The following is a 13,057-nucleotide window of genomic DNA, read 5'->3' on the forward strand; positions in this document are numbered from 1 at the left end:
ACAGAGTCAGAAGCAACAGCTGAAGTGTTTTTGTGACCAGAGTTCTCTAGTGTGACCTCTGGTTCCTGGAGTCAGTACTTACTCTCTTCTTGAGCCTTTAAGGACAATTTGAGATGTATTATTTTTCATAAAAAGGGAATGTTACACTTTCATTCATTTTATCACTTGTCAATGCCATGGTCTTGATTTTAGTCCACAAATATCTGTGTATTCCTTTCAATTTTATCATTAGAGACCACAACATTTTTTAACCTCTGCTTCATTTCTACTTGAGTAAAAGACCCATGGTTTCATAAATCTCAAAAGCAGATATGACCAACTGGCTTTAAAAAAATCTGCACTTTGTTACCTAACACATTCATTTCCAGCATGATGGGAAGACTATACAGAAAAGGTCAAAATATGTCTTCTCTAGTCTGCATGACCTGGTTGTTGAACAGCCAGATTGAGAGAATGTGACAATGAAGGGCTTCTAGAAGGAAAGGAACCTCTACCTTCTGCAGTCCATTTACCCTTTCCCATAGCCTTTCACAATTGCCCATTGGGATCCTGGGATAGCAAGAGTGAAGATGAACTCAAAATGCATGAACAAAGTGTGCCACCAGCTGCTGAGCTGCAAGTGTGGATTCTGCAGATGCCTTCTGGCTTCTCACTCCTTTTCCATGACTGTTAAACCTGTGGAATGTAGACTAATGGCCTGCTCCAGCAACATCGTCTACTTTGAGTAGGAATATTGTGAACAAAGCCTCAAGAATTCATTCAAAGCTCTGAAATGGTGCTACCCATCCATTTACATCACAAAACAGTGGTAAAATTTTCACAAAGCTGACTCACATAGCCCAAAAACCCATTCTACCTGCTAAATTGAAGTGGTGTGTTCTTGGGTCTTAGAGAGATCACTTGGTATTTATGATTCCTTGAATTCGGTTCCTGACACCCAGCAGGGGGCTCATATCTGTCTAAAACTCCAGTCCTAGGGGATCCAGTTCTTTCTTCTGTCCTCAGTGAATCCTAGACTTGCACAGGGTGCACAGACACATACACAGGGAAATCATTCACACACAAGCATGCACAACAGTAAAATCAAGTGGGAGTTTTACAAACTGACTCAATGCTGCTTGGTAGATGAGCAGTCTCCTCTGCTTTTACATAATGTCTCTAGATTTTTGTCAATCTTCACAACTCAGTCAACATCAGAATTCAGGATCCTATTTTGACATCAAATACCACATTTGCTCATTTTATATGCTACCTAAAGTTTAAAACAAATACAAAACTTGCCTAAATAATATAGCCTAAAATGGTTATAAAACAAAAAATAAAACAGATTACTCCTAAAATAAACACATGGAAGTGTATATATTGTTAAAAGTACTTAAAGTGGTCGTGGTGAATGATCTCAAAGGTCCTAGTTAGAGATGAACTTAAACCACTATGGACACATGAATTTGATGGGAGATTTGTCAACCTTAGATACATTTTTATAGTTCTCTGAGTCAGTATTTCCTCTTCATTATGCAGTTTATCATAAGACAATAAAAAGGGTACTCCTATGTTTATAACACTTTTTGCATCTCCCTCTAGTATTTAGACAGAAGAGACCACAGTACAGACCTCTAGTTACTTCACCATTCCATACACCAGTTGGAAAACAGAAACAATGAAGTCAATCAAGGAATATTTTCCTCAACTCCTGTGTGGAGGTCCATGCCTTTAATGTTAGCACTAGCAAGGCAGAGGCAGGTGGCAATTTGAGAGTTCAAGGATAGCCTATTCTACATAGCAAATTCCAGACTACTTAGGGCTATATAACAAAAGGATATTTCAAAAACAAAAAAATCTATATCTAGACATAATTTCTTGAACAGATAAAGTCGTGATTTCTGTAAGCAGAATACAGTTGACAGAGAAAATCTAGGACCAGCTGCTCCACCAATACAAGTGAAATTTCTCTTTTCCCAGAGCTAGGAACCATCCTTACAATCGTCCTGTGTCCTTGTCAACTTGGCCTGTCTTGCTGTAATCTTTAATGAAGACAAGCATGTGATGCCTTGTTAGAGTTCAGTGGAGAAGAACTGACAGTGTCTGTCTTGGTCCATCAGATTACACTTTGCACGCTGCCTATACCAGGTAAACCTTGCTACTCCAAATCTTGTATTGGTCTGGGCTTAAATGTGTTGAACTACAGAAATATGGTTACTTTAATATCAGTGTCGTGATATGTTTACAAAGTGTGTAAACCACTGCCATTTTGGTTTACTAGATTTACATATATGTTCACTATCTACATTTCAATTAGTGATATTTTGGTACGCTGATTTATCATTTGGATAACTTTTTAAAAGAAAATTTCAGTGGGGGAAAACCACCAAATATTAACAATACCTTGAGTAGAGTCACAATTTGTAGTCAACTGATTTCACAATGTATGTTAACTTTAACTGACTTACCTTGTTACATTCAAATCCTACTTCATTCAAAGTAGTGCAGACTCCACACAGGGTGCTCCAACTGTACCTACATACACACTAAGTGACTGCTCATTCATCCACCATCCAGTAAAGCCTTTAGAGACACTCCTATCATTTTACATGAAAGATGACAGTACAAGTTTGGACTGTCATTCAACAAGACATATTCATGTACTACAGACCATTTCGGCACCAGGAGATGGCCTCTTCATAACATGCAGAGTTATATAAAAAATGGTAAAAAATATTTTCCATTTGTACAGGCGAACCCCTTTGGCATTCCAATTATATCAAGCACTAATGAAATCTTTTCTGGTTGAGGAAGATTTAAGGCAAGTTCCGGCCCTATGAAGGCACTGAGATGATTTCCCCATTATTGCTACATGTCTTTATACTCAATGTCACAGTAGATCTGGTCGATTCAGCAACCATTTTTTTCTTGCTGGTTTATAAAGATGGAAATAGAAAAGCATGCCAAATTTGAGCCAAACTGCAAAGTATGTGGTCGTTCTTTTATCACTTTAATTTCTGATGGGCTACAATGATTCTACATTCTAAGAAAAACTCAAAATTCTCCTCAAACTACTTCCAGAGATTCAAGATTGTATGATTTCCTTTCAGTACCGGGGTGGTGACACATGCCTTCATTCCTAGCACTTGGGAGGCAGACAGGCAGATGTCAGTGTGTTCAAGACAATTTTGGTCTTCAGAGCCATGTTGGTGATAGTCAGGCCTACACAGAAAAACTCTGCACTAAAAAAGCAAAACAAAAGGAAAACACAAACCACCACAACAGCAAAACCTGGAACATGCTTGGTAGCTGCTGGTGTTCGGCTGATTTTTCTAACATTGTTTCAATCTCATCTGAGACCTGAGCAAGTGTTTGGTCTGTTTTCTTCTTCCTGCATCATAGCTGCCCTGTTCTGGAAATTTTGTTCATCCATACAAAAGGTTTGTTGGCTTTTATGTGTACAATAACAAAACTTTGTAATTACTACTGCTGCTGCTGCTGCTGCTGCTATTAATGATGATGATGATGATGATGATGATGATGATGATGATAATAATAATAATAATAATACTGAAGGAGAAAACTGAAAGGGGAGGGGTTGGGTCTCTCCCAAGAGTGTTTGAGTCCAAGGCCTGCAAGTTGGCCTTCTTTGTGCCATTCCTGCCCAGTGCTGCCTGCAGCATCTCTCCCATCCTATAGAGGGCGCTCCCTTGCCTCAGTCCTTGGAGATGGAGAGGTGGGTGAAGATGGGGTGGCTGAGACCTGGGTCCAGGCTGGAGGAATCAACACTGTTGAGGAGCCTGAGCTCTGCAAGAGCTGTCTTGGTCCCATAAATTCTGCATCTCGCCAAGCGGTGGTGGCGCACGCCTTTAATCCCAGCACTCGGGAGGCAGAGCCAGGCGGATCTCTCTGAGTTCGAGGCCAGCCTGGGCTACCAAGTGAGTCCCAGGAAAGGCGCAAAGCTACACAGAGAAACCCTGTCTCGAAAAACCAAAAAAAAAAAAAAATTCTGCATCTCTGGGCAGCGCCTTGATTATGGGCAGATGGGACAGACAGGAAGGCAGCTGGAAACCAAAGTTAGTCCAGGACATGCAGGTCAAGAGAGATTTAGCAGGGGGCAGCACCTTGCATGACATCCCTGCTGTCTGCTGTGGTAGTCAGTAGAATAGCCTCTAATTGTTGGGTCTAGTTGGGGAGGCATTTGATGAGATGCTTGGCCCTGGCCCAAGGCAAAGACTTATTGTCATGGGAGGCCACGCATCTGGTTGCTGAAGGGGCACCATGGAGACACAGCAGGTTGGGGGCGCCCCGGGGGGTAAGTTCACTGAAATGGAGCAGAAGGAAGAGGTAGATTTGAAACAGGATAAATCCAAGAAGGATGAGCTTGGCGGTGGCATGCATGAAGTAGGTCTCTCTAGCAACATGGGCAATTCCAGATCCCTAGGCTGTTGGTGCTGGCTGGACTGGGAGCCTGAGAAACTGAGGCTGTGCTGCACACCAAATGCAGGCCAAAAGCTCACAGGTCTGTGGAGGCGCCCCCACCCCACAACTTCCCACAATGGTTCGGGCTGCCACTTGTCTGCTGTCTGGATGATATGGCAGCCTGGACCAGAGGGCAAGAGGTGATCTGTGGAGGGTGTAGAATAGTCTTGAGCCCCTTGACCATAACTGTAATAATGCCAAAGCCTCCCAGCACTGGTGTCATTGTGGGCTGCAGCTGATCTGACCATCTTCAGCCCTTCTGACACTGGAGCCTCCATCTAACCTGGGTGTGTTTCATTTTGCTTGCTGTCTGTCTCCCAGGGAGGTGGAAGCAGTGTGAGGTTTGATTTTTTGTCTAGAACTCATCCTCAATGCTAGCACAGGACCCACTGTACAGTAAGCACTTTAAACATGCAAGTCAGAAGTGGGACATGGCGTCCCATGCCTTTGATCCCAGCACTCAGAAGGCAGAGGCAGGTAGATGTCTGTGAGTTTGAGGCTTGCTTGGTCTATAGATCGAGTTCCAGGACAGCCACAGCTACATAGTAAGACACTATCTCCAAAAAGAAACAAACAAACAAACAAAGAAAAAGTGAGTTTGGGAGTTGGATCAGCAGTTAAGAGAACTGGCTGCTATTGTGGAGGATGAGGGTTTAAGTCCCAGCCACCATACTGAGGTTCAAACACACTCTTCCAGCCTCCTCAGGCACCAGGAACACATGCAGTGCTCACACATACCTGCAGGAAAACACCCATATACATAAAAATAAAATAAATATTAAAAAAGGAAAAAAACAAAAATTAAAATAATATTCAAATGGAAGTCAGGTGCTTATGAAATGGCTCAGCAGGACTTGTTTGTTCAAGACTTGTTTCACAAACCTGGACACCTAAGTTCAATCCCCAGAATTTTCTTAAACGTGGAGTGCAAAAAAAGAGACTGAACAAAGTTGTCTTTCTGATCTCCACATGTGCTCATATACAGAATAAAAATTTGTAAAAGTAAGAAAGAGCAAAGAAATTTTTAAAAATTAACCTAAAACAACTGTCAAATCAGATTGAAGGTATGGCTCTGTGATAGAGATCATGGAAGGGCCTGTTTCCATTCTCAGCACCAAAAATAAGGCACACTAAAATGTGGAAGGAAGTGAATTCAAGCTCCAATTCCCCTTAATTTAGCATCAAGGTGAGGGTCCTGGAGCCCAGAAGTCCTGCCTAGAATCCCTGCCTAATTGTCTGAGGTCACTATATTGTCCCTCATCTGACCTGGAGCCAGGATCAGGTGGCCACTTTGCTGCAGAATCCCCCTAATCAAGGACTACAGAAACCTGAAGCCTCTTACCTTTGAACTTTTCATAAAGGCCCCCTTACAATTTTGCCAGAGAGGGTGCTTTATAGAGCTGGATCCAGGACAATATATAGTGACACTTCCGCTCTTCTTCCCCTCATTTCTGTCCGAAAACCTGGCCCCCAACACAAGAATCAGAGCCAAATGCTTCTAGCATAGACCACTATGATCAGCCTCTCTATTTCCTTCTTCACCTGTTACTTGGTGCGGAGGGTTGGGTGGGATGATGGCTCCATTGCAGTCTCTGTGGGTAGATGAACACAAGTGAATTTGCATAGTGACATGGCATAGAGGATGGACAGACCACCCTGAGGCCCAAACACAAAGATCATGTCTGGAACCAAGTGACAATCCAAACATTTTGGGCCAGGCTGAGATCCCTCCTCTGTGGACCTTAGCTCTCCAGTCACTCTGTACAGATGTGGCTATGTAAGCAGTCAGGGGTTTCCTCTGTGTCCCTACACATGCTTCAGGGGAACAAAGACCACCTCTTCAGGAATATTCACAGAGGCACAGGATGTAACACAGTCCAAGCCCTGAAGCCTGCCTGTGGTTTGAGCAGCCAGGAGAAAAATGGCACAATGCACAAGCACAAATGTGCTCCAGCTCCTCTGCCCCATTACTGAAAGGCCCAGCTCAAGCCCACCTCCTCCAGGAAGCTCTCCATCTCCTGCCCAGCACTCATTGTGCCTTCTCCAGAACCATTTTTTTTGTTCCTGTTTTACTCTGAGACTGAAGGCCAGCTTCCTTCTCCCTCTCTCTGGTCTCTGGACATTCTCCATTCTGTCTCCAAAGCAGACTCCTCAGTCATGACAGCATGTCTAATGATGTACCCTATAGGCACTGAAGGAATGCTCTAAGACAGCTGGAGTGCTACAACACTGTGAGATCACAGGGGAGGCCAAGAGCTCTCCAGGATACAGTAGAATTTCCAGAGAAGGGACTGCTGATGTCATGGGGAACAGCTTTTGCCACCTTGTTAATTCATTCTCCCTGAACTGACCAGAAGCCCAGGTTCACTTTCCAGGAGCCTCTCATGGAACATAGCAGAATCCGTTCAGCAACTCCTCCTTCCAAAACCAGAGTTCTCTTAGCTTCATTGGAATGGCCATAGTACATCCCAAGTTGGGAACTTAGCTATACTATCCAAACACTGCCCAAGAATGTCTCATTCCTTCCTCAGTATACCTCAATTCATGAACATGAGCAACTAAATACTATTGAACCACAGATGATATCCCAACTCCTTTTATTCAGAGTTCAAATTAGGATGGAGTTCAGACACTTATATTCCTGATGAGTACCTTGGTATAATGACCAATGCCCAGATTTGTTATAGGACTGGGTGTAGAAAGGCAATGTGTTGCTGTAAGTAAGAAGTCCTGTCCAAGACCTCTGACCATAAGAGACTTTAGAGGAACCACTCTTCTTCTTCCTCAAGACTGCTAATGATGGTGTACAGTCTTCAACTGGGAGCCACAGGCTACAGAGCCCTTCAGAAGGGACTCACATTACTAGGAAACTACAAGTTTCTATTTCCTTTGCTTTTAAGGCAGTTAAATTCAAATAGACAGTGCCTAGCCAGGGACAAGCCATCCCACCCTCGACCTCACATCCTAGGTGCTTTTCCAGGAATGCTTTGAAGCTGGGTTTCTTGGTTCTACACCTTCTGGTTTCAAAGTAAAATAAAAACCAACACTGTATATCTCTCAGACAGAACAAATAAATAACAGTAATGTGTTTACATGAGTTCATCAGTGGCAAATCAACCCTGAGGAGTGGGAAACCAGGACTGTGACATGGCCTCTGTGGACCTAGACAGAGGAGCAGGCTCATGTTAGCATCCTCTGCAGAGACAGAGTGATGTGGAATGGACACTGACCAGGCTGAACCACCGTCCTGAGCCCCTGCAAGTATGGTTACAAGCAGACTCCTAGTTAACATTCCAAGGAGCTCCTGCAGAGGCCATGGTCTTTGTCTGACCCTGTGCACCATTTAAGGTCAAGCATGCATCTGTCCAAGGGATGTGAAGTTCTTCCATTCAGCAGTTGACAGGACAAGGAGCCATGTTCAGGAATGGTGACTTCTTGCCGCAAAATATGTGACAAAAATAATGTAGAATTCATCTGTGTGAAATATCAAGGGCCCTTCTGTGTGATTTTGGTTGTATGTTAACCTTATGCAACAGCTTGAAGAGCCCAGTTCCTATATTCATTGGATTTATGATGATGATGCACTTGGAAATGCCCGCAACCATCCTGAACAGAGGTCAGAGAGCTGGATTCACAGAGTGGAGGGAACATGACTGAACCAGGATTGCAGACATGGGATCTGAGCTCTATCACATACCACCTGGCTGAACCTGGCTCATCATTTTCCTTCCCATGTATATACCCTAGGGGGATGGCCAAGGAGCACTGTCTCTGGAATGACAGTGTCTGTCTCAGACCAGCAGGTCACCAGAAGACAATTCAGCTCAAGCCAGTTCTCTGCAACAGGAGGAAAGAGCAGGAGATAGACAGCCTTTGAGAGAGTGCTTAGGCAGCAGGATCCCTGCACATGGTCAGGAGATGGTGACTTTGCCACCTGCCTTCCTTAGCTTAGTGCCCAGAAGAAAAGATGCCAATGGGGCTGGAAGTGCAGGGCCAGGGGCACTGTGTCCTTATCAGAACACTGAAAGGCAGGCTGCCACTGACTTCCAGAAGGACTGGGGATGTCCTCCACTCCTGGCTGCAGTCCTGGCTGCAGTTCAAGTCTGTCTTTTTCTTTCTTTCTTCTTTCTTTCTTTCTTTCTTTCTTTCTTTCTTTCTTTCTTTCTTTCTTTCTTCCTTCCTTCCTTCCTTCCTTCCTTTTTTCTTTCTCTCTCTCTTTCACTTTTTCTTTCTTCCTGTCTCTCTGTCTTTCTATTTTCTTTCTTTATTTCTTTTTGTTATTTTTTGTTTATAGAGACAGGGTTTATCTATGTAGTCCTGGCTCCTGGAACTACCTCTGAAAACCAGGCTTGCCTGGAACTTAGACATCTTTCTGCTATGCCTCAAGAGTTCTGGGATTAAAGGTGTGGGCAATCACTACCCAGGTACAGTTCAAGAGTCTAAGGCTCTATGCTAGGACTGTGATTCTACAGGAAGGAAGCAGGAGGTAGATGCATTCTAGGTTGATGACAAGGACAACCCCAGAACAGAGAGGCAAAGTGACAGACTAACCCAATCACACAGTGAGATCTAACCCTGGACTAGAGTGCTCCACACAGAGACAGGGGACATTTCCAAGTAGTGTGGCGGACAGAGGCTGTACCCAGGCTGCAAAGGTGTAGTTGGTGGATGCTAGGATTCAGTCCTGGTGTCTGACATGTATACTCTGGCTTGTGCATGGGCTTCTCTCATTCTAACCCTCCTCACTTTTCTTACACTTCACTTTGGTGTAGTTTTGAAGCCAGGTTCTCACTGGGTAGACTTGTCTGACCTGGAAGTTGCTATGTAGAAGAGACTGCCCTGAGCTCACAGAAATCTGCATGCCTCTGCCTCCTGAGTCCTGGGATAAAAGGCGTCCATCACAAGGCCTGGATTTCCCATTACCTTCCTCCCTCTCTCTCTCTCTCTCTCTCTCTCTCTCTCTCTCTCTCTCTCTCTCTCTCTCTCTCTGTCTCTCTCTGTCTCTCTCTCCATCTTCCACCTGTGTCTCCCCATTTTCTGTCCTACTTGGCTCTTAAAATGATGTTCAGTGCCTCACTAGGAAGCAGGACCACAGAACACCCTACACCTGGAGGCTCTTCCACTGTCTACCGTCTGTCAATCCTGGACAACATGTAGGCTGTTAGTCAATGTGGCCAAGTACAGCTTCAAGGACTAAAAGTTCTCCACTGGCTCAGGGTCCATATTTTCTTTTTGGAACTGAAGAACTGTCTGCACTGAAAGGAGCTCACAGAATGGGGAGAGGGAGGGCAGGGTGCCTTAGCTGGGCTCTGGAGACAAATGATCCATTCATCCTTTAAGCTATAGGTCGTCTACATTGCAAACCTAGCACATACTCAGTCTTTCTTGCCCAAAGTAAGCAGCATCAAAGAGATGGTCAGTTATCCTCTCAAAGGAGGCCAGCATCAACACACTCTCCTTCATCTTGACCAGACCAAACCTGGTAATACCCAGGTGTTCACCCTGTGCAAGGGAAGATGGTCAACTGTGTCTCAAGTTACTCGAGGAAGTTCAAAACCAAACCAGGAGACATTATCCCAACACCAGAACCAATAGGAACAGCCAAGCAGCTATTTGTGGCACCACTAAAAGCAGGTGGTTTTTAGTGCAGCTTCATAGCCATTGGGGCTTGATGATCCCAAGGACAAGGAGCCTGTCTCTTGTCAATTGTGCCCAGATGCTGTGCCACACAGAATTAAAAATCTGAGTTTTAAAAGGGGAGTTGCTTCTCCTTTTCTATGATCATTAAGCTGATACTAGAAACAATTTAGCTAATTCAAGAAACGAGCAAACATACAAGAGATCCACACAGGACCGCCACTGTCAATATCTTATCTTGTGAGGGAGGACTTTGTGAAGTCTCCCCTGAGGATTTACAGCCAGGTAATGGCTGTTGGGGGTGAGGACAGGCATACTCTTCAATGTTGTAAACACTGGTGAGGTGCCCATGGTCCAGTATATTACATGTCCCTCTATCCTACCTCTGCAAACAGCCCTAAGGACAATAATTGGGTCATTAAACTAGGCATTCATTCATTCATTCATTCATTCATTCGTTTGTTTATTGGCCTTAAGATAAGAAAGTACAGCATTTCGCTCTGGTTTTGAGAAACCCACCAGAAAGGGAATTTTTTTTTCTTTTTTGGTTAGCGTGCCCTGGTGCACTCTATGCAGTTGCCAGTAGGTGGCGGTGTAGCCGGAGGTCGCAAACAGCATGTGCAAAGCCTCTCTAGACGGACCCCGTGGCAGAAGAGGAAGCGGCACGTGCGCTGCTCTATGGTGGCCGAGGGACAGCTGCTGCTCTCTGAGCCCTAAATCCAGCAGTGCCCGGGAAGCTGCAGCAACAGTGGTTTCTGTAGTCCGAGCCTGGAGAAGGGCGCCCGGCAGCCGGCACCATGGTGAAGGAGCAGTTCCAGGAGACAGATGTAGCTAAGAAAATGTAAGACGCGGCTGGGGGTGGAGGCTGGGGTCCCGGGTTCCAGAGGGTTCCAGGTGAGGGACAGCTGTGAAGAGAGCGAAGAGAGAAGTTCCAGGATGGGATTTCAGATCTTACCGGGTCCCTGAACTGCTGCGGAGAAAGTGGGACGGACCGAGCAGTGTCAGAACGGGCGTCCTGAGCCAGGATGCCACCTCTCGAGGCCCCGCGCTGACTCCTCTCAGGAACTTTTCCCTGGCACGAGGAGACAGTGTGTGCTGACCCGAGGTTGTCAGCTGTTATGCCCAGATCGCGTCCCCAAAGAGACCACTGAAGACCATGGATGTCCAGAATTCAAAAGTAAAGTTTATTTCTGTTACAAGCTGTGCGTCAGGGAACTTGTCCCAAACACTCACTTGTAGCTGTGAGGCTGGGAGGAGCTCTCCTTTTTTGTAAGGCTAGCTCTTAAAGGCAAAGACCACCTAATTAATTCCCCCTCAACCCCCTTCCCTCTCCCTGAAAGAATTAAACGTTAGAAAGACGAATGATCACCAGTCTCAGACCCCCCCAAACCCTCAGCCTCAGCAGAACGTTAGAAAGAGGAACAAGCACCAGTCTCAGACCCCCAAACGGTTAGCCTCAGCAGAAATATTCTTATGATATTTCTTATGGCAGCAGCAGAATAATCTTGTGACATTATCTGGGTCTAGCAGAACATCCTGTGGCTATTCTAGGAAGAAAGGCAGCCCCCATGGAAAGTCCCCATAGCTATACTCCCCGTCCCCGGCACTGATTTTTAAACTAGCCAATTATGTATTGCCCTGAATGCTATGCTAATTTTGTGGGTTTTGCCTTTAAAAGATGCCTGCAATTATTGTTCGGGGCTCCTCTCACTGAATAGTGGAGGGGGCCCGTTTGTGCAAACAATTAAATAAAGCCTCATGCTGATTGCATCAACTGGTCTGGAGTCTGGGTTTCTGGGGCATCCACTGGAGAGGGTAGTGCCCTGAGTCTGGGGTCTATCATCTCCAGTTAGTATCAGTTCCTTTTTTCCCAGTCTTTGATCTTTTGTCTGTTCAGCAACTATGTCAGGAGTTTTAAGAGCTGTCTCTGGAGTTGGGATATTTTATGACCAATTAGTCCCATAAGGTGGGTGAACATCCTGACTTTGTAGTTGATATCACCATCTGGGAACCTGAAACTAGCCTGAGTTTTATCTACACTAAGATATCCTGGTTTAAGCTTCTCTTTGTCTGTAGGGAATAGAGTGTGGGATCTTACTGAGGTTTCACATTCCCCCCTTTCTTTGTTCCTGATGGGGCTCAATCATGGGCCCCTAACTACTTCTAACTCAAGGGGTTCTTCTTTACCTTATTCTTCAGGGTTAGCATACAGCTCGAATCCAGTTGTGTCCACCAGTGCATACTCTCTCTGTGCCATGAGCTGGATTGTGTATAGTCTTTCCCCCATATATTGGAGAAGTTTATTTACGACATAAGGCCTGAACGTGATGGCCACAAAGAAGAGTACTAAGGGCCCTATGAGGGATGAGACCAGAGTAGTAAGCAAGGGGGACTGGGAGTACCAGCACTCGAACCAGCTCTGAGTGGCTTCATGTTCTCTTTTTCTTTTTGCTAACACCTCTCGTACTTTGGCCATTGATTCTTTTAGGACTCCTGAGTGGTCTATGTAAAAACAACACTCTTCCCCTCATGTGGCACATAACCCCTTATCCTTTAAGAAGATAAGATCTAGCCCTCTCCTATTCTGCACAACCACCTCTGCCAGGGAGGATAGGGAGTCCTGGAGGTGTGAGATAGAATTTTCTAATTTTTCTATGTCTTCATCGATGGAGAGACGGAGGCTGGAATAATGCTGCTGTTAGTTATTAGGGATGCCACCCTGGTCCCAAGCACTGCCAGGCTAGTTCCCAACAGCACTGATAAGGTAAGGGCTGTAACTGGCTCTCTCTTATAGTGGCCAGGATTGACAGGATCAATCAAATTATGTATGATATAATTTGATATAATGTATGACAGGGGCACAAGTCTGACTAATAAACAAAACCGTCAGGTTTTATCGAGGACTGCGATATGTGCACATGGAGTCAGTCCGGAAGAACATGCCCACCAAGTATCC

General features: G+C 45.0%; 1 protein-coding gene and 1 long non-coding RNA gene across 3 annotated transcripts in view; both read left to right on the top strand.

Moving 5' to 3' along the window:
* LOC131919654 (disks large homolog 5-like) overlaps nt 1-13,057 on the top strand; it is a 406,205-nt gene that overhangs the window by 134,127 nt on the left and 259,021 nt on the right. The window lies entirely within an intron of this gene.
* Nucleotides 1,661-13,057, top strand: part of LOC131919664 (uncharacterized) — a 32,242-nt gene continuing 20,845 nt past the window's right edge. The window contains exon 1 of the long non-coding RNA XR_009381341.1: nt 1,661-2,130. This is a non-coding gene — a long non-coding RNA (uncharacterized LOC131919664). The remainder of the gene's footprint in view (nt 2,131-13,057) is intronic.

This window comes from Peromyscus eremicus, chromosome 9 (genome assembly GCF_949786415.1).
Source record: "Peromyscus eremicus chromosome 9, PerEre_H2_v1, whole genome shotgun sequence".
Lineage (NCBI taxonomy): Eukaryota > Metazoa > Chordata > Mammalia > Rodentia > Cricetidae > Peromyscus > Peromyscus eremicus.